The sequence below is a fragment of the Otolemur garnettii genome, unplaced genomic scaffold (assembly GCF_000181295.1).
Source record: "Otolemur garnettii isolate 467f Iridium unplaced genomic scaffold, OtoGar3 scaffold00025, whole genome shotgun sequence".
Classification (NCBI taxonomy): Eukaryota; Metazoa; Chordata; class Mammalia; order Primates; family Galagidae; genus Otolemur; species Otolemur garnettii.
The window spans coordinates 15,530,768-15,551,319 of NW_003852420.1; the positions used below are offsets into that span (position 1 = coordinate 15,530,768).

At 40.4% G+C, this 20,552-nt stretch overlaps 1 protein-coding gene and 1 pseudogene across 2 annotated transcripts in view; one reads left to right on the forward strand and one right to left on the reverse strand.

Moving 5' to 3' along the window:
* Positions 1-20,552, forward strand: part of CBFA2T2 (CBFA2/RUNX1 translocation partner 2) — a 160,780-nt gene that overhangs the window by 77,266 nt on the left and 62,962 nt on the right. The window lies entirely within an intron of this gene.
* On the reverse strand, positions 167-564 carry LOC100954185 (annotated as a pseudogene).

The window sequence follows — 20,552 nt, forward strand, 5'->3', positions numbered from 1 at the left end:
TTTGGATATGGGCTCGAAGAAGTTTCAGAAAAAAAAAAAAAAAAAAAAAAAATTAAATAGCTTTGAAGCTTGGATACTTTCTATAAAGCTGAAAATCCCTGAGTAAACAATGCCTTACTGCCCCCCCCACCCCCCCACAAAAGGTGAGGTGGAATGTACAAATGTAGGGAAACCTTTTGAATATCTTCTTTAAGTTTGTTTTTGGCGCTTCGGTCTGTAAGCAATCAAGATGGAGAGAGATGCTATCCCAAATAGGAAAGTCTGTAGGAACCAGAGCAACCGAGCTTGACCATCTGTGATGCCTTTATGTTTGCGCAATACCATGGCATACAAGGACTTGCCCACGTGAATCAGCCAGGCAAACCAATACCCACTTCGCAGGAGGGTGTGATGGTTGTCTACTAAGTACTGAGTAAAGGTACCCAGGGGCCCCAGGCTCTGATACGGGATACTCTGAGGCCAGAAAACAACCCATGTGTAGTAGCCAAAGGCAAGGAAGATGACCGTGAACCAGGGCAGAGAGCCCCTCTGGAAGTAGGCCACCCCACCTGCCCCCGATGCCATGGCCACAGGACTTCTTTCTGTATTATGTATTCATTCTCAGTACTTTTCACTGTCTTCCAGTAGGATAACTGTCTCAAAATCCTAGAAGCACCTTCCTGCACCTCTACCCCCATGCCAACAACACCATGCATTTGATTGTGGACTTTCTTCCTTCCTCCCTCCCTCCCTCCCTTCCCACTTTGTCACCCCCACTTTTTGGTGTGTGGTGTCACAGCTCACAGCAACCTCAAACTCTTAGACTCAAACAATTCTCTTGCCTTGGCCTCCCAACTAGGTGGGACTACAGACACCCGCCACAACGCCTGGCTGTTTTTAGAGATGAGGTCTCGCTATGGCTCAGACTGGTCTCGAACTTGTGAGCTCAGGTGATCCACCCACCTCAGCCTCCCAGAGTGCTAGGATTACAGGTGTGAGCCATGCCCTGCCTATTTTTCTTTCTTGATTGCATAGGTTTAAGTGGATTTTTAAGATTATAGGATTTCTCCCTTAGCCTGCTAGGTATATATATGCATACTTTTAGTATGCACTTAGTAGGACTTAGTAGGTCTAATAGATATAGTAATAACAACAATAGTGGATGATGGTGATGATGATGATGATATATTTTATAAAATAGTTTAAAGTTTAAAACAGGAGTATTAAGTTCATTTTCTGATGACAAAATAGGTTGGAGAGAGAGAAAGACTTAGTTATCCATTTTACTAAAATAGCAAGCCGCTGTTTCTGGTGTGGGTGTGTGTGGGTGCACACGTTTGTTTAAACATTTACTATGTTAACCTTTACAGTATATGTTCCTTAACAGGATATGTTTTTTAAACTCACAGTGAGGTTTTGGCACATTAACTGGCCACGGTCAGGTTCGAACCCACCACCCAGGTTACGTGACTGGCTCGGTAACCACTGTGCTATGGACGCCAAGCCAACTAGATGCCTTTGATCATACAACCAAGTTACTGAGATTATAGCCTCGGGCTGTCTAACTTGAGAACATGTTTTTACCCATCTATGCCTCTTAGGTGGGAAAAGACTGGAGACTGGAGGCTAGCACTTCTGACTTTAAACCTTGGTCTTTTCTGTCATGCTTATTATTTCAAATACCCTGTCCCATTGTTTCCTCAACACATTTAACTACTTGTCATAATTTTGGTTTTGAACATGAGGTCACTATAACTACATCATGCTGCCCATGTGTGAAGGAAGACTAACATGTTAGCAATGCTTGGCAGCCAAGTAGGTGTCTAATAATTCCTCTGTAGGAAAGCAAATTTAGTAAAAAAGCAAATGAAAATATTTTATAAGCAGTGTTCCAAAAAGATTTGTGCAAATTGGTATTTACCTATCATCCCAACATGTCATCATTTCCATTTTCATGTTCTTTCCATACTGTGAGCACATGTGTCCATTTTTTATATAAATAATTGTAATTATACTGCATATGTGTAGAAGGCCCCCCATATAACTTTGCATTATATGCATTTTCCCAAGTGTTGAATGATTTCATAATTATAATTTTTAGTGCCTTCATAGTTCACATTGTCATGCTGCTCTACCATTTAATTAACCATAGCTTTGTCGTATAAATTGCTTTTTCCCTCGGGTTATTTTTTTAAGGACAAGTTCCCAGGAGTGAGGCCACACAGTCAAATAGTATGAACATTTTTTTAACCCCACTAATTGAATGTTGGTGCTTTGAAATACATTATTTCTGTGCTTTTCTTCCTAGTACATTAGTAATTGGATACTGGAACTAATGGAAATAAGTAAGCATACAGATAATGTAGAAAGCCTTACAGCCTGAGTTGGAAATAAGATAATTATTTTCTTTCAATATTCAGCATCCTATTTTGTTATGCTTTGGCAGAGTAACAGAGGACCAGCTTAGGAAATGTGAGGGAAATGATCTTAAAAGCTTGGCCATGGTATATTGAAAGTTAACTTTTTTCTTTTTTTTTTGAGGCAGAATCTCACTATATCACCCTGGGTAGAGTGCTGTGGCATCATAGCTCACAGCAACCTCCAACTCTTGGGCTTAAGTGATGCTCTTGCCTCAGCCTCCCAAGTAGCTGGGACTATAGGCGCCCACCACAACACCTGGCTATTTTTTTGTTGCAGTTGTCATTGTTATTTAGCAGGCCGGGGCTGGGTTTCAACCCGCCAGTCTCAGTGTATGTGGCCGGCACCCTAACTATTGAGCTATAGGCGCTGAGCCAGAAAGTTAAATTAAGAAGAAAAGCTGAACTGTAGAAGAAAAGCATGATTATTTTTCATGCTTGCAGTTAGATTATAAATTTAATTCTTTGGTCCTTCTTTAGATATAATTGTGTCTAAAAAGTTAGATTAATTAATTACTGTGGTAATATACAGTATGTGCCAAAGGACTACCAGTATATGTTTATGAGATTCTATCAGTATTGTGATTATTATTGTTAATTATCTCTAATACAGAGATTAAAAAAAGGATTTTCTTATTGATAGAGTTTTTCACCAAAACAGTGAAACCTGTTCTTAATCGCATTCTTTCTCTGACCTCAGCAGAAGGATTCGTGTCAGCCGTATGTAATCTATAGCAGATTTTTGAATTGGCTATGAGTTTAAAATAGATAAAATCTTAAAAGACAAGAAAGTCTAAATAATCAAAAGTTCTTTGTAATTAAAGCATGAAAGGCCAAGTAGAAAGTATAACTAGAAGACTTTAAATTAGGAAAAAAGTCCTATGATTCCACAGAGGTGTATTTTTTAACCCCTAATTTTTCTTTTCCTCAGAAAGTATATAATTAAGGCACATAAATTAAGAATTGTCATAGTTTGGAAGCTATGAAGTTGATTGATAGCTTTTTTAAGTATCTAAGAGAATAAACCTCACTATTTAAATGTAATACTCTCTGCCTTTGTTGATTGAAATCAGATTTAAATACAGTTTCTTAAATGGGCCTGTATGGAAAATATACTGTATGATTCTAAGACAAAAGTTAAATCATTTTACATGTATTTCATTTTAACTTGTTATGTCTGGGCTGTTATGGCATTTAAAGCTGTTACTCTTACCCCATGATTTTTGTCCGAAGGCAAATGAGAATCAGATGCTCTCACATCTGGACCATTTATTCCAAACATTGTTTTATTTAAATAGTTTAAATAGCATTAGAAATGTTTGACAGTAATGAAGTCAGGAATTTAGAATGAATCACTGAGTTTTCCCATTGAAAGGGGAAGATAGAAGCCTCCAACTAAAGTAGAAATAAGTAGAAATATAGACTAAAAGAAGGTTTTTGTTTTTATTTAATTTAATTTATTTATTTACTTATTTATTTATTTTGTGAGACAGAGCCTCAAGTTGTTGCCCTGGGTAGAGTGCTATGGCATCACAGCTCACAGCAACCTCCAACTCCTGGGCTCAAGTGAGCCTTCTGCCTCAGCCTCCCAAGTAGCTGAGACTACAGGCGCCCGCCACAAGGCCTGAGCTATTTTTTGGTTGCAGCCGTCATTGTTGTTTGGCAGGCCCAGGTTGGATTTGAACCTGCCAGATCAGATGTATGTGGCTGGCGCCTTAGCAGCTTGAGCCACAGGTGCTGAGCCTGTGTGTTTTTTTTTAAAAACAGCTTTACTGAGATTTAAAAGCTGTACATATTTTGGCTCGGCACCTGTGGCTCAAGTGGCTAAGGCGCCAGACACGTACACCCAAGGTGGCTGGTTCGAATCCAGCGCAGGCCCACCAAACAACAATGATGGCTGCAACCAAAAAAAATAGCCGGGCATTGTGGCAGATGCCTGTGGTCCGAGCTACTTGGGAGACCGAAGCAGGAGACTCACTTGAGCCCAGGAGTTGGAGATTGCTGTGAGCTGTGAAGCCAGAGTGCTCTACCCAGGGGGACAGCTGGAGGCTCCTATCTCAAAAAAAAAAAAGCTGTACATATTTAATATATACAACTCCATGGGGATAAGCATGCATCCATGAAGCTATCACCACCATCAAGGCCATAAACATGTTCATTGCCTCCCAGTTTCTTCTTACCCCTTTTGTTATTATTATTATTATTATTATTTGAAATTTATGCATCAACTTTCTTTTTTTTTTGAAGTTTTAGGCCAGGGCTAGGTTTTGAACTCACCACCTCCAGCATATGGCTCTGGCACCCTACTCCTTTGAGCCACACACACTGCCAACCCCTTTTATTATTGTTATCATTATTTTCTGTGTGTTATATATTGATATTTTAATTTAAAATATGCTTTGTTTTAGGTTTGCTGAAGTGTTTTTTTTTTTAATTAAATCATAGCAGTGTACATTAATACTATTATGGGGTACAGTGTACTGTTTCTGTATACAATTTGAAATACTTTCATCCAACTAGTTAGCATAGCCTTCATGTCTTTTTCTTAGTTATTGTGTTAAGACATTTATATTCTACATTTAGAGAGATTGTACCCTTATAGGATGAACCATAGGCATGATCCCACCAATCACCCTCCCTGAAGTGTTAATTGAAATGATGAACTTCCAGAAGAGAAAAAATGAACTTTTTGCAGTATTTTCTGTAGTTAGAATAGAAACTTAAGTGCAAATGAAGAAAAATATATATTATTTTTATTTTTATTTTTTGTCTTCTAAAAAAATATATTATTTTTATTTTATTTTATTTTTTTAGAGACAGAGTCTCACTTTATTGCCCTTGGTAGAGTGCTATCATGTCACACCTCACAGCAACCTTCAGCTCTTAGGCTTAGGCAATTCTCTTGCCTCAGCCTCTTGAATAGCTAGGACTACAGGCGCCCGCCACAACGCCCGACTATTTTGTTGTTGTTGATGTTGTTGTTGTAGTTTGGCTGGGGCCGGGTAACCCGCCATCCTCGGTATATGGGCCTGGCGCCCTACTCACTGAGACATAGGTACTGCCCTATATGTTAACAAAAAAATACTTTTGCTGTTCAGCTCATATTTCTTTCTTTTTCTTTTCTTTCTTTTCTTTTTTTTTTTTTTTTTGATACAGTTTCACTGTGTTGCCCTTCATAGAATGCTGTTGTGTCATAGCTCACAACAACCTTAAACTCAGGCTCGGTGCCTGTGGCTCAAGCAGCTAAGGCACCAGGCAAATACACCTGAGCTGGCATTTTCGAATCCAGCCCAGGCCCTCCAAACACCAATGACGGCTGCAACCAAAAAATAGCCGGGCATTGTGGCAGGTGCCTGTAGTCCCAGGTACTTGGGAGGCGGAGGCAGGAGACTCGCTTGAGCCCAGGAGTTGGAGGTTGCTGTGAGCTGTGATGCCATGGCACTCAACCTAGGGTGACATCTTGAGGCTCTGTCTCAAAAAAAAAAAAAAATAATAATGCAGCCTAGGCCAGGTGTGGTGGCTCACGCCTGTAGTCCTAGTGCTGTGGGAGGTCGAGGCGGGTGGATCACCTGAGCTCAGAGGTTCAAGACCAGCATGAGCTAGAGTGAGCCAGAGTGAGACTCTGTCTCTACCAAAAGAAGAAAAGCCTGACATTGTTGTGGGTGCCTGTATTCCCAGCTACTTGGGAGGCAAAGGGCAAGAGAATCGCTAAAGGAAGAAAGGAAAAAAAATTATAAAAACCAAAACTTCAAAATAAGATGAGTGAAAGCCAGCTGAAATTGAAAGCAAATTAAAAAAAAAAAAAAGAAGAAGAAGAATGCAGCCTAACCAAGTAAGATTGGATTAGATGCAAGTATGAATCAGCATTAAGGAGCTGAAGGGAGAAAAATGAAGCATAACCTTTTTCTTAAATCGATCCCATTACTTCATAAATATAGCTTTTGATTAAGCTAAAGACTTACTTCTTTCAGTTTTGTCTGGGGCCGGGCTTGAACTCACCACCCCCAGTATATGGGGCCTTTGCCCTACTCCTTGAGCCACAGGCATTGCTCTGAAGACTTATTTCTAATAAAAAGAAGTCAAGGGCGGCACCTGTGGCTCAAGGGAGTAGGGCGCTGGTCCCATATGCCGGAAGTGGCCGGTTCAAACCCAACCCTGGCCAAAAACTGCAAAAAAAAAAAAAAAAAAAAAAAAAGCATATTTGTAAAATTTCAAGGTTACACATGCAGAATATACACATGTGGCTTAACTAGAACTGAAGTTTAACTGAAGTTTAATGGCGTTGAAAAACAACAGAGGACAGTTGGGGCAGTGGAAGATGCACAAATGAATGCATAGAACTTCAGTGTTAGAAATCAAACACTAGGGCGGTGCCTGTGGCTCAAAAGGGTAGGGCACTGGCTCCATATGCCCGAGGTGGCGGGTTCAAACCCAGTCCCGGCCAAAAAGAAAAAAAAACAAAAACAAAAAATAAAGACTAACATGTATTTAAAAAAAGAAAAAAAAGAAAGAAATCAAACACTAGGAACCCAACCAGGCACAAAGAGCAGCCAGATCCTGAGAAGACACTTTCTTTGTGTTTATGTGTTCTGGAGATATTGAAGTGATACTGTCCCATCTTCCCCCATTCATTGTAACAAAACACATCATTTATATATTTATCGTAACATTTCTCAAAGATGTAGGTCCCCAAAATGATCAGTTAAGTGAATTTCTTTATTTTAAGCTTACTTTGTGAAAATGAATAAATCAAAACTATCCTACCCTTAATTTCTCAGCCTGAACAGTGTGGGGTTATAATTGTCTAGATTTCCCTGGAAACAAAAAATTAAAATGAATTTGTTTCTAAGGCATAAGTTCTGCACCAGGTTGTTGGTTTTTTTTTTTTGAGACAGAGCCTCAAGCTGTCCCCCTGGGTAGAGTGCCGTGGCATCACAGTCCACAGCAACCTCAAAATCCTGGGCTCAAGCGAGTCTCCTGCCTCAGCCTCCCAAGTAGCTGGGACCACAGGCGCCTGCCACAATGCCCGGCTATTTTTTTTTTTTTTTTTTTGGTTGCAGCCGTCATTGTTGTTTGGTGGGCCCAGGCTAGATCCAAACCCACCACCTTAGGTGTATGTGGCTTGCGCCTTAGCCACTTGAGCCACAGGTGCCGAGTCCACCAGGTTGTTTTTATTTCACTTGGTTGTCAACAGCAACCCTGGCAGCTAGACAGTATTGAATGAATGTTATGAACAAGGAGACAGACTGTAAGGAAGAATTAGCCCTACTATCAAAGAGCTAGAAAAAGAAGTAGAACCTCAATTTGAATCCTGATTTATTGAATCTGGAGCCCATGTTTTTTTGTAGCACTGCACATACCCCCACCACAACAGTCCAGTCAAAGTAAAATGTAAGCAACAAATGAGGACCATATATGTAATTTAAAATATTCTACTGGGCTCGGCAGAGCTGGTGGGTTTGAATCCGTCCTGGGCCTGCCAAAAAATAACAATGACAACTGCAACCAAAAAGTAGTTAGGTGTTATGGTGGGTGCCTATAGTCTCAGCTACTTGGGAGGCTGAGGCAAGAGAATAACTTAATCCCAGGAGTTGGAGGTTGCTGTGAGCTGTGATGCCACAGCACGACAGCTTGAGGCTCTGTCTCAAAAAAAAAAAAAAAAAAAAAAAAGATAAGTAAAATATTCTACTGGCTTTTTTTTTTTAAAGAAACAAGTGAAATTACTTTTGATATTTGATATGTATCTAAGATATTTCCATATATAATAACATTGTAAAATTACTAATGAAATAGTTTATATTCCTTAGCAATAAGTCTTTGTAATTTGGTATTATTTTATAGTCCATCTCAATCTGAACTAGCTACATTTCAAGTGCTTAGTGACTACATGTCACAACAGCATATTGGACAACTAAGTCCCACATTATGAAAACCTATGCAAAAATCTACATTAGAAAATGTAAGCTGGGCGTAGTGGCTTCCTCCTGCAGTTCCAACTACTCAGGAGGCTGAGACAGGAGGATTGCTTGAGCTCAGGAGTTTGAGCTTGCAGTGAACTATAATGATGCCACTCCACTCTAGTCGGGGTGACAGAGTGAGACCTTGTCTCAAAAAATAATAATAAAAATAAAAAAGAAGGTGTCTATATTAGTCTGTAATAGTCCCTAGTAATTTAAAAACATGGCTTTACAGCTTATTTATAGTAGTATGATTAGTGGAGTCATGATTTATATAACTTTATCTTCCTTATATGCACTATGATATATTAAGAGTACATGTATTATTGAAGGGTGATTTTCTTTTTCTTAGTGGTATTGATGGATTCATATAACTCTGTACTCATTTTTATTTTGTCTCTCTACTGTCAAGTAATGTTGCATGAGTTTTTGTTTTGTTATTTTTGCAGTTTTTGGCCAGGGCTGGGTTTGAACCCACCACCTCTGGCATATGGGGCCGGCACCTACTCCTTTGAGCCAAAGCACCACCCATGGTGCATGATTTTTTAAGAAAGAAATTTAAGGCTCGGCACCTATAGCTCAACCGGCTAAGGCGCCAGCCACGTACACCTAAGGTGGCAGGTTCGAATCCCCAGCCCGGACCCGCCAAACAACAATGACGGCTGCAACCAAAAAATAGCCGGGCGTTGTGGCGGGCGCCTGTAGTCCCAGCTACTTGGGAGGCGGAGGCAGGAGACTCGCTTGAGCCCAGGAGTTGGAGGTTGCTATGAGCTGTAATGCCATGGCACTCTACCCAGGGGGACAGCTTGAGGCTCTGTCTCAAAAAAAAAAAAAAAGAAAGAAATTTAAGAAAATATATCATTAGATAGTCTGTGGGTGAGGGGAAAACAGACTTCAGTTAAGGAACATTCCTGTGAGGAAGTGATGTTTGAGTAGAGTGCCTTGGCTCCACAGCTCATAGCAACTTCCAACTCTTGGGCTTAAGTGATCCTCTTGCCTCAGCCTCCCAAGTAGCTGGGACTTCAGATGCCTGCCACAATGCCTGGCTATTTTTGTTGTTGTTGTTGTTGTCACTGTTGTTTAGCAGGCCCAGGCCAGGTTTGAACCTACCAACCTTGGTGCACATGGCTGGCGCCATAAGCACTGTGCTACAGGCATAGAGCCTAAGTCAGCATTGGTTTTTTTTTTTTAAGAGACAGACTTTCACTTTGTCGCCCTCAATAGAGTGCTTGGGCACCACAGCTCACAGCAACCTCCAGCTATTAAGCTTAGGCAATTCTCTTGCCTCACCTTCACAAGTAGCTGGGACTATAGGCACTCACCACAATACCCGGCTGTTTTGTTGTTGTTGTTGTTGTTGCAATTAGCCTGGGACTAGGTTCGATCCTGCCACCCTTGGTATTTGGGCCCAGCACCCTACTCACTGATCCACAGGTGCAGCCCTAAGTCAGCCGTTTTTAAGCACTTTGACTTTAGGATCCCTTTGCTCTCTTAAAAATTCTTAAGAGCGCCAGAGAACAGTTCTTATGGAATGTACATATACATATGCATTTCCCCTCCCATTGCAGATTGAAACAATTTTACAAATCTAATTCCTTTAAAATAACAATAATTAACTTATTACATGTTGGTATAAATAATATTTTTATGAAAAGTATTTTTCACAGCAGACATTTAAGAGTTTTGTAAATCTCTTTAATGATTGGCTTAATATAAAATAACTAAAATCTGCATTTAGTCTCTTATGATGTTCATCATGTAATCTCACTGAAAAGCCACTGTATACTCATGAGAGAGTGAGAATAAAGGCAAATAAGCTGTTAGTAGTAGTAGTAGTAGTATGAAATTTGTTTTAATCTCCAGAACCTGCAAAAGGTCCCTAGATGGTACTTTGAGAACTGCTGGGCAAATATGGCATTTAAGCTAAGAGAAAGAGTTTGTGTTTCTAAGAGTAATAGGAAGCCATTAGAGGAGTTTAAATAGGTCTGTAGCTCACATGTGTAATCCCAGCATTTGGGGAGGATCACTTAAAGCTAGGAGTTTGAGACTAGCCTGTGAGACCCTGTTTAAAAAAAAAAAAAGAAAAGGCAAAAATGGATTGGTCTATGGGGCAAGATCTATTTTAGGTTTTTAAATCAGCATTTTGGATGCTACGTGAAGAATGGGTTGGAGGGATCAAAAGCAGAAGCAGAAAGGATAGTTAGGAGGCAATTGCAGTAGTACAGGAGAGAGATGACAGTGGCTAAAATAGAACAGTAGAGATGGGAGAAATGATATATTTTAGAGTTGTAGTCAGGATTTACTGATATAATTGTTCTAGAAGGTTCTTTGTTCCTGAGACATTGTTGCACAGATGAATCAGTGGCTGGAATCAGAAAGTTAGAGTTTGAAATTTAGGAAAGTTGAGAAAGCCATTAAGTTGCTGTCTGAGACTTTGGTAGCATTTCTTCTTGTCTCCAGAAAAAAATGTGAGGATTATATCTGATTAAAAAGGTTTGAGTTGCCTTTTCTCTGGCAGTCCTAGATTCTGACTTTGACCGCATATGTGTGGCCAGGATGGTACACACTGTTAGGAGGTTGAGAGGCAGTAGATTTAGAGTATGGTAGGTGTAGCCTTCATGAGACGACAGGATGCTGGTCACATGTAATTTAAGTCATTTCTGTTCGTGTGAGAAATATTAACTTGATGGAGACTTGAGACAGATGGTGTGCCTTGGAGTAGATAACTATATTATTCCAAATAAACATTTGCTGGAGCTGGGAAACAACAATCCATATTTCACTTTTTCCCTATTTACATTATCAGGTCAGCTGTGCTGCTGCTGCTTTTAACTTGCATTAAGGTTATCAACAGGGTTTTGATAGTGGGCAGCCAATTACAGCATATCTTAAATATTAAAGTCATTATCATTGGGAAAAAAACATTTAGTTACTCTCAACCTATAGTGGCATAATGATTGTTAATGCATTCCTGGTGGGTAGGTGTCAAATAATACCTTATACTTGAATAGTCTAATATGGTAGTTTTTGAAATGTTGCTTTATTTTTCAGTACCTCCTGCACTTCCACTTTCAAATGAGGAAACAAGGGGTGTAGTGTGACTTGTCTAGGGTTCCCCAGTAACTGATAAATGAGCAGAAAAATCAGGATTCAGAGTCACATCTTGCAGTTTCACGCTCAGTCTTCCTTCTTCTGCAATAGTCTGCCTTTGACTACTCAAGAGGGTCTTCAGTTTAGTTTATTTGCCAAACTACCCTTTTCATCTTTTGCTACAAACAGACTTTTCACATTTACCAAGTATTCTGTTTCAGCTAAGAGATGAGAGAGGAAGTAAAATTTTGTATTAAACTCCCATCTGACCGGAAGTACAATATCCATTGTACTTGTCCTAAGTTTTGGAGTGAAAGTTGTGTGCAGTCCCGGAAATGTTTTTTGTATTATTTGTTACAAAAAAGTGTATGCTTGTTCTTACATTCTTTGTAACTATATTGTTACTGATTCTTTGAAAAAGCAAGTTTTAAAACAAGGTTTAAAAAGATATTTTATTAATCATAGGTCTAATCATTATAATCTACATAGCTAGCATATATACTTATTTGAATATTTATATATTTAGTCTTGAAATTTATAGTGCCTACAGCCCAGCTGATTATACTGTTTACTTAGGCATCTGGTTTCTCACCTTATTTCCCTGGCCACTCCTTTTCAATCTCCTTTTTTAAAAGGTTTCTTGTCTTCCACAATCTCTAAAAATTGGGGTACCTGGAGATCAGACCTTGAACCTCTATTCATCACATCTGGTCTCCGGCTATAAATAGCATCTATTTACCATTAGTGACAACATTTAATCACAAGCTAAGATTTTCCCACCCAGGCCTCAGCTCCAGATTTGTATATCCAACTGCCTATCCAACATCTCTATTAGAATATCTGCTAGGCATTTGAAAGTCCTGATCTCCAACTGCCCTTCCCCCCAATCTTCTTTTCCCATGTACCCCTTCTCAGTAAATGGGAACTCCATCCTTCCCAGTTGCTTAGACTAAAACCCCCAAATTGTTCCTTGACCTCTATTTTTTTAATTCTTGTTTTATTTACTCTTCTATCCTTAGCAGCAGGGGACCTAGTAATTATTCAAATATTTTTGAATGAATAGATGAAAAAATAATAAGCATTGATTTGGGAAAAGTTAATCAAACTCTTTATGTGGTTAGACTGCAGTCTCTCCCTCCTCCCCCCACTGTGATGTGCTGAATCATATACCCTCAAAATTCATATGTTGAAGTCCTAACCCAGAGTTCCTCAGAATATGATCCTATTTGTAGGTAGGCTCTTTAGAGGTGGTAATTAGGTTTTAGAAAAGGTAATGAGGGTGGGTCCAAATCCATTATAACTGGTATCTTTATAAGAAGGAAATTTAGAGCTGTCTGTAAACTGAGGACCAGGGCCTTGGAAGAAAATATGTTTATAACATATTTCAGTATATATAATGAGGTCCAATATATAATGAGAAAATGCTTCTGTTGTAAGATCAACAAAACTAGTTCATGTATTCCAGAATATTATCATATTATTTTGCATTTGGATACTGTTGTTGCTTTTTAGGGTTTCACTTTTAATGCATAGGCATAAATGAAAGAGTTAAAAATATTTATATAGATATGGAATCTGTACCGTCCATGTATTATGCACATGCTTATTTTTCCCTGAAAACATTTGGGCAAAAAAGTGTACATTATACATGGCAAAATATGGTACCTTGATCTCAGGCTTCTAGCCTCCAGGATTTTGAGAAAATTAATTTCTGTTGTTTAAGATACCCAATTTGTAGCACTTTGTTGTGAGAGCCCTAGGAAACTAATATGCCAAAAGAACAGTCTCACAAAAACCATCTCTACTCTTTTTGATTAAGATCTTTATTGGTATGTTTCCTTTCCTGTCTTTCTTTTCTGTCCTTTTCATATCTCCTTGTGAATGAGATTTTCCCAAAAGGGCTTTGGTTTAGATTGAAGGTGGCTTTGTGTAGTAGACCCTGGCTTTCTAGAATTAGAAGCTGGAAATAACAGCAGGGAAAGCAAGGCTGAGCATGGTGGCTCACACCTGTAATCCTAGCACTCTGGGAAGCCAAGGAGGGAGGATCCCTTGAGCTCAGGAGTTTGAGACCAGCCTGAGCAAAGAAAGACCCCGTCTCCACTAAAAAATAGAGAAATTAGCCAGACATGGTAGTGTATGCCTGTAGTCTCACAGTCAGAAAGGTGAGGAATTATTAGAGTCTTAACTTGGAGGAGGTGAAATTCAGAGAGATGTTGTTTCCTGGGACATGCTCCTAAGACCTAACACCAGGTGTCTTCAAACTATGGCCTGCGGGCCACATGCGGCCTGCCTAGGACATTTATCCGGCCCGAGGGGTGTGGGTTTTTTTTTGAGACAGGAGCCTCAAGCTGTCCCCCTGGGTAGAGTGCAATGGCATCACAGCTCACAGCAACCTCCAACTCCTGGGCTCAAGCAAGTCTCCTGCCTTAGCCTCCCGAGTAGCTGGTACCACAGGCACCCACCGCCATGCCCAGCTATTTTTTGGTTGCAGCCGTCATTGTTGTTTGGTGGGCCGAGGCTGGATTCGAACCCTCCACCTTGAGTGTATGTGGCTGACACCTTAGCCACTTGAGCCACAGGCGCCAAGCTGCTGCTGCCTTTCCTGCTTAGCAGCCAACTCGTCCCAGGGCCCACAGTCTGGCCCTCCAATGCTCTGAGGGACAGTGAACTGGCCCCCTGGATTTAAAAAGTTTGAGGACCCCTGCTTAACTCAACATTATAACAAAAGGGAAAAAAAAAGACAAATATATAAATATATATAAACACACACAAATATATAGTTACAGAGGGTGCCACAAATATGTATGTTTAAGAAAGGGGGAAAATGTATTAAAATGTGATACTCAAATCATGTTGACTTTTGCAATTATTGAGTTTTACAGTTTTTTTTTTTTTTTTGAGACAGAGCCTCAAGTTATCCCCCTGGATAGAGTGCTGTGACATCACAGCTCACAGCAACCTCCAACTCCTGGGCTCAAGTGAGTCTCCTGCCTCAGCCTCCCAAGTAGCTGGGACCACAGGTGCCCGCCACAACGCCCGGCTATTTTTTGGTTGCAGCCGTCATTGTTGTTTTGGTGGGTCCGGACTGGATTCGAACCTGCTACCTTAGGTGTATATGGCTGGCGCCTTAGCCACTTGAGCCACAGGTGCCGAGCTGAGTTTTACAATTTTAATACAGTTTTTTTTTTGTTCTTAAAATATGTATACAGCCGGGTTCAGTGCCTCATGCCTGTAATTCCAGTACTTGGGAAGCTGAGGTGGGTGGATTTCCTGAGTTCACAAATTCTAGACTAGCCTGAGCCAGAGTGAGACCCTGCCTCTAAAAAATAGCCTGGTGTTGTGGCGGGCGCCTGTAGTCCCAGCTACTTGGGAGGCTAAGGCAAGAGAATCGATTAAGCACAAGAGTTTGAGGTTGCCGTGAGCTATAATGTCACAACACTCTACCAAGGGTGACATGATGGGACTCTGTCTCAAAAAGAAAAATGTGTATACATTTTTTGGTACCCTCTGTATATGTATGTTTCATAACACTGCAGATAAGCATCTGTAAGTCACAACAAATCAAGGCAAAGGAGATGCCCAGATAAAATAGTTCCATTGGGCTCAGCTCCTGTAGCACAGTGGTTACTGCACTAGCCACATGCACCAAGGCTGGCAGGTTCGAACCCAGACCAGGGCCAGTTAAAACAACAGTGGCAACTGTACTCTACCAAGGGCAACAAAGTGATACTATGTCTCAAAAAAAAAAAAGAATTCCATTGGAAACACCCCGTATTGGAGTCCTACCTAGCCTTCAGGTAAGATAGAAGTTTTTGTCTTAACCCGTTAAATAACTACTAGTGTAACTTTAATCAGATCACTCAACTGTTAATGCCTTATCTTTGCAGTTCCTTAGCTCTGGCTTCATAGTGTTAGTATCCTGTCTTTTAAATGTTATTTTAAAAAAGAAGAAGAAAAAGAAACAACAAATTTATATGTCACTTTCCTTGGTAAAGTCTTGGTCACTTTCCAGTAAAATCTTGTTGGGTGTGGTGTCTCACACCTTTTGTACCCCAGGACTTTGGGAGGCCAAGTTGGGGAGGTGATGGTTTGAGGCTAGGAATTTGAGACTAGCCTGGACAACATAGTGAGACTAAGTAAGACTTCCTCTCTAAAATACATATTTTTTAATTTGCTAGGCATGGTGGCACATACTTGTAATTCTAGCTACCTCAGAGGCCAAGGCAGGAGGATCCCTTGGGCCCATAAATTCAAAGCTGAAGTGAGGTACGAGGCAGGACTCTAATCTCACTACCTTACGTCAGCCTGAGTTGATGGAACAATACTGTGTCTGTGAAAACAAAAGCAAAGAACTTTTTTTTTTGTTTGAGACAGAGCCTCAAGCTGTTGCCCTGGGTAGAGTGATGTAGCATCACAGCTCACAGCAACCTCCAACTCCTGGGCTTAAGCAATTCTCTTGCTGCAGTCTCCCAAGTAGCTGGTACTATAGGCTCCTGCTATAACACCTGGCTAGTTGGTTGTAGTTGTCATTGTTGTTTGGCATGCCTGGGCTGGATTTGAACCTGCCAGCTTTGGTGTATGTGGCTGGCGCCTTAGCTGCTTGAGCTACAGGTGCTGAGCCCAAAGAACTCTGTATCCAGGATTAAGAAAATTAGAATGTCCCTGGTCTGGTAGCTTATACCTGTAATCCTAGCACTCTGGAAGGCAGGAAGATCACTTGAGACCAGCCTGAGCAACAGTGACAACCTGGTCTCTACTAAAAATGGAAAAAAACAACCAGCTATAGTGGTGCACACCTGCAGTCCCAGCTACTCCTGCAGGCTGAGGCAGGAGAATCACTGAGGTTTCATTGAGCTGTGATGATGCCACTGCACTCTAGGCAGGATGACAGAGCAAGACTGTCTCAAAACAAAAAAGGAAAAAAAATGTCACACAGATTAACCACCACAGTAAGTACTGTAGAATAGGTTTTATAGGCATAGAAATAAACTAAGAATTATCTTTTGAATTTTTCCAGCTTTTTAATTAGTCATAGCTAGGGTCAGTAAACTATGTATTTTTGTAAATAAAATTTTATTGGATGACAGCCAAACCCATTCATTTGTATGTTGTCTGCAGTATACTATAACAGCAAAGTTGAGCAGTTGTGACAGAGACTACATGGCCCACAGTACCAAAAATATTTACTGTTTGGTCCTTTGTAGGAAAAGTTTGATGATTCCAGAGCTCTAGGAATTCATTAGATACATTGCATTTATAAATACAGGATGAAAAAAAAATTGTTCTTCACTCGCTAATGTTAGTATTATTTTACAACATTAATTTAGTTTTAATTGAACTCTGTCTTCAAAGTCCCTTATAAAATATTTTCTGAGGTGGTACCTGTGGCTCAAAAGGAGTAGGGTGCTGGTCCCATATACCCAGGGTGGCAGGTTCAAACCTGGCTCTAGCCAAAAACTGCAAAAGAATAAAAATAAATAAATAATATAAAATAAAATATTTTCTGGTAATTTCTTACTTGAGTCCTTATGTCTCCATTTTTGTTTGTCATTATAAGTAGTTTTTCCTTGTAATCGCTGCATATGAAGCCTGCATATTATTAAAAAGTTGGATGTGGCCAGGCACGGTGGCTCATGCCTATAATCCCAGCCCTTAAGAGGCTGAGGCAGGTGGATTAACTGAGCTCATGAGTTCAAGACCAACCTAAGCAAGAGCAAGATCCCCGTCTCTAAAAAATAGCTGGGCGTTGTAGTGGGCGCCTGTATTCCCAGCTACCTAGAAGGCAGAGGCAAGAGAGTCACTTGAACCCAAGAGTTTGAGGTTGCTGTGAGCTAAGATGCCATAGCACTCTACCAAGTGAGACTCTGTCTCAAAAAAAAAAAAGTTGGGGGCTGTGCCTATGGCTCAAAAGGAGTAGGGTGCCGGCCCCATATGCCAGAGGTGGTGGGTTCAAACCCAGCCCTGGCCAAAAACTGCAAAAAAAAAAAAAGTTGGATATGAATGAAAAAGAGAAAAAAATATAAGAAGTTGAATGTGTTATCAGGTTTGTGGCAGAGCTGCAGTGTTGGTAAATGCTCATTTTAAAGCATGTAACCTGCCCATTATCAGTTTTGCCAACTTTCTAAGACTAAGTGCATTAGTAATTTTGATGTTTCTTTTCTCTATAATAGGTTAGAATTGTTAGTTTTGAGATGCTTCACACATGACATTCAGAACATGTACCTATCCTTAGCAGTGGTTGAAGAGAGACTGTAGTCCAGAGACTGAAGTCTTTTTTCCTGATTTTTCCCTTGTCCTGATCCCAACTTTGAGGGCACTATTCAAACCGTATATACCCTATGTGCTGCTGGGAGAGCCCAGGTAGCTTTCTCAGCAAACTACATAGCTATCTATAGACTTCGCTGGCCTTTATACATTATTTCTACTTTGTACGTTAGATACCTCTGTTTTCCCCATATATGAGATCCCAGTCTTATTTTTATTTATTTATTTTTTTGTGACAGATTCTCATTGTTTCGGCCTCGGTAGAGTGTTGTGAAATCACAGCTCACAGCAACCTCCAACTCTTGGGCTTAAGTGATTCTCTTGCCTTAGCCTCCCAAGTAACTGGCACTACAGGTGCCCACCACAACCCCTGGCTATTTTTGTTGTTGTTGTTGCAGTTGTCATTGTTGCTTTAGCTGGCCTGGGCCACGTTTGGACCCACCAGCCTTGGTATATGTAACTGGCACCATAACCACTGTGCTACGGGCGCCGAACCAAGATTCCAGTCTTTTTTATCTCTGAACTTTCCTAATTCTTGGCTAATAGAGGGTACTCAAGTAGAATTGGATAAGGAAATCCTCAAAATTCAGGTTCAAATGATTGGAAACGATCTAGTTATTTATTGTTAAAGGATTGTTTAAATAAACTTATGGTTGGTACATCTTCAAAATGGAATATCATGTAACAATTTTAAAAATTGTAGAATTAAGAATTACGCAACATTGTGAAGTTTTAAAACATAAGAACAACAAAAACCAAGGGGCAGTATAATTTGTATGTGGTATAGATCAGATGTCTATTCCTATATAATAAACCATGCCAAAACTTCATGGCCTAAAATGTTAAGTTTCCTCCCTCCTTGTCACTTAGGCAATTTTGTTCTCCGTTAATTTACCCTCATGTCTGTGGTCACCTACCTACTGTTCATGTACTTGAGTCTTCAGTTAGGTTGCAGGTTTGGGGATCAGCTGGCCTAACATGGCCTTAGCTGATACACCTCATTTCTGTTCTGAGTGGTCTCTTCCTCCAGCAGACTAGTGCAGTGTCTCAAAGCTACCTGGGTTCTGTGCACTTAGGGCAGATTTATTTTCATAGCAGGGTCAGGGTTTCAAAAGAGGCTTAGAAGTAACATTTTGTGACTTTTATCACATCACTTTGGCCAAGGCAAGTCACAAGGCCTGGATAGGTTCGGGGGGGGGGAAATAGAACCCATTTCTTGATGGGTTGCAGAAGGCATGGTTACAGAGAGAAGCCTTATTAGGGATGCTCAGTTTAGTATAATTATGCTACCTTTGTGTAGTTGTGGGTAGGATAATAATTTATATTTGTGTTTGCTCATTTGTACCTAGAAAAAGAAGCAAGGAAACAAACAGCAGTTAAATTGGTTACATATGGGTGGAGTATGTTGAGACAGGAGCAAGCAGTAAATATGTACATATATGACGCCACAGCACTCTATTGAAGGCAACAAAGTGAGACTCTGCTTCTAAAAAAAAAGACAAAAAAGACATATATATATGAAGAAATTCTCAGCTCGGCACCTCTGGCTCAAGCGGCTAAGGCGCCAGCCACATACACCTAAGGCGGCGGGTTTGAATCCAGCCCGGGCCCGCCAAACAACGATTGCTGCAACCAAAAAATAGCCGGATATTGTGGTGGGTGCCTGTGGTCCCAGCTACTGTCTTAAAAAAAAAAAAAAAAAAGAAATTCTCTACTTTTTTGCTCTGTCCTCAGAGATTCTTTTTAAACATTCCCAACTGTTTTCTTCATTAGGAGTCCTGATTTGTTTTGTTTGTGAAACACAGTCTCGCTTTTCTCTGTAGGCTAGATTGCCATGGTGGCAGCCTAGCTCATAGCAACCTCAAACTCAAGCAGTCCTCCTGACAAGTTAAGTAGCTTGGACTACAGGTGCCCACTGTAACATTCAGCTAATTTTTCTATTTTTAGTAGAGACTAGGTCTTTTTTTGTCTTTTTTTTTTTTAGAGGCAGAGTCTCACTTTGTTGCCTTCAACAGAGTGCTGAGATGTCACAGCTCACAGCAACCTCCAGCTCCTGGGCTTAGGCAATTCTCTTGCCTCAGCCTCCTGAGTAGCTGGAGCTACAGGCACCCCCCACAACACCCATCTACTTTTTGTTGCAGTTTGACAACAAACTGCAACAAATGGGGTCAGGTTCGAACCCTCCACCCTCAGTATATGGGGCCGGCTCCTTACCTACTGAGCCACAGGCACCACCCTAGAGACTAGGTCTTACTCTTGCTCAGGCTGTTCTCAAATTCCTGAACTCAGGTGATCCTCCCATCTTGGCCTCCCAGAATGCTAGGATTATAGGCCTGGCCCTGATTTGTTTATGACTTCCTTGGGCAGCCTATTTGGAGTGATCAGTATTCCCATTATCATAGTACATTGGAAAGATCTGTATTCTGCTCATTTTTCTCAGTGGCATTAAACAAAACACTTGACCGTATTTCCTTCTACCCAAAACTGAAGCATAAATAAACACTTTAAAGGCTGATTAAAATGATTAATCCCAATTAATTTTTAAATCTCATTCAAATAAAATATGCAGAAGTATCTGCAGTGTACCAGCCATTGTTAAATCCCTTAGGTGCCTTTCAAAATAACCCTGCATTGTAAGTATTAATCCAGAGACAGATAAGGAAAACTGGTGTTGAATAACTAGTAAGCAATGGAGGATTTTTCATATCAAACTCGCCTTTTACCTCAACATTCTTTCTCAAGAAAGACCTGGGAGTTTTCCTTCTTTCAGTTACTTAAGGGTAGCTTTCCCTTTATATAACTGCATTATTATTATTATTATTTTTTAAGAGACAGAGTCTTTGTC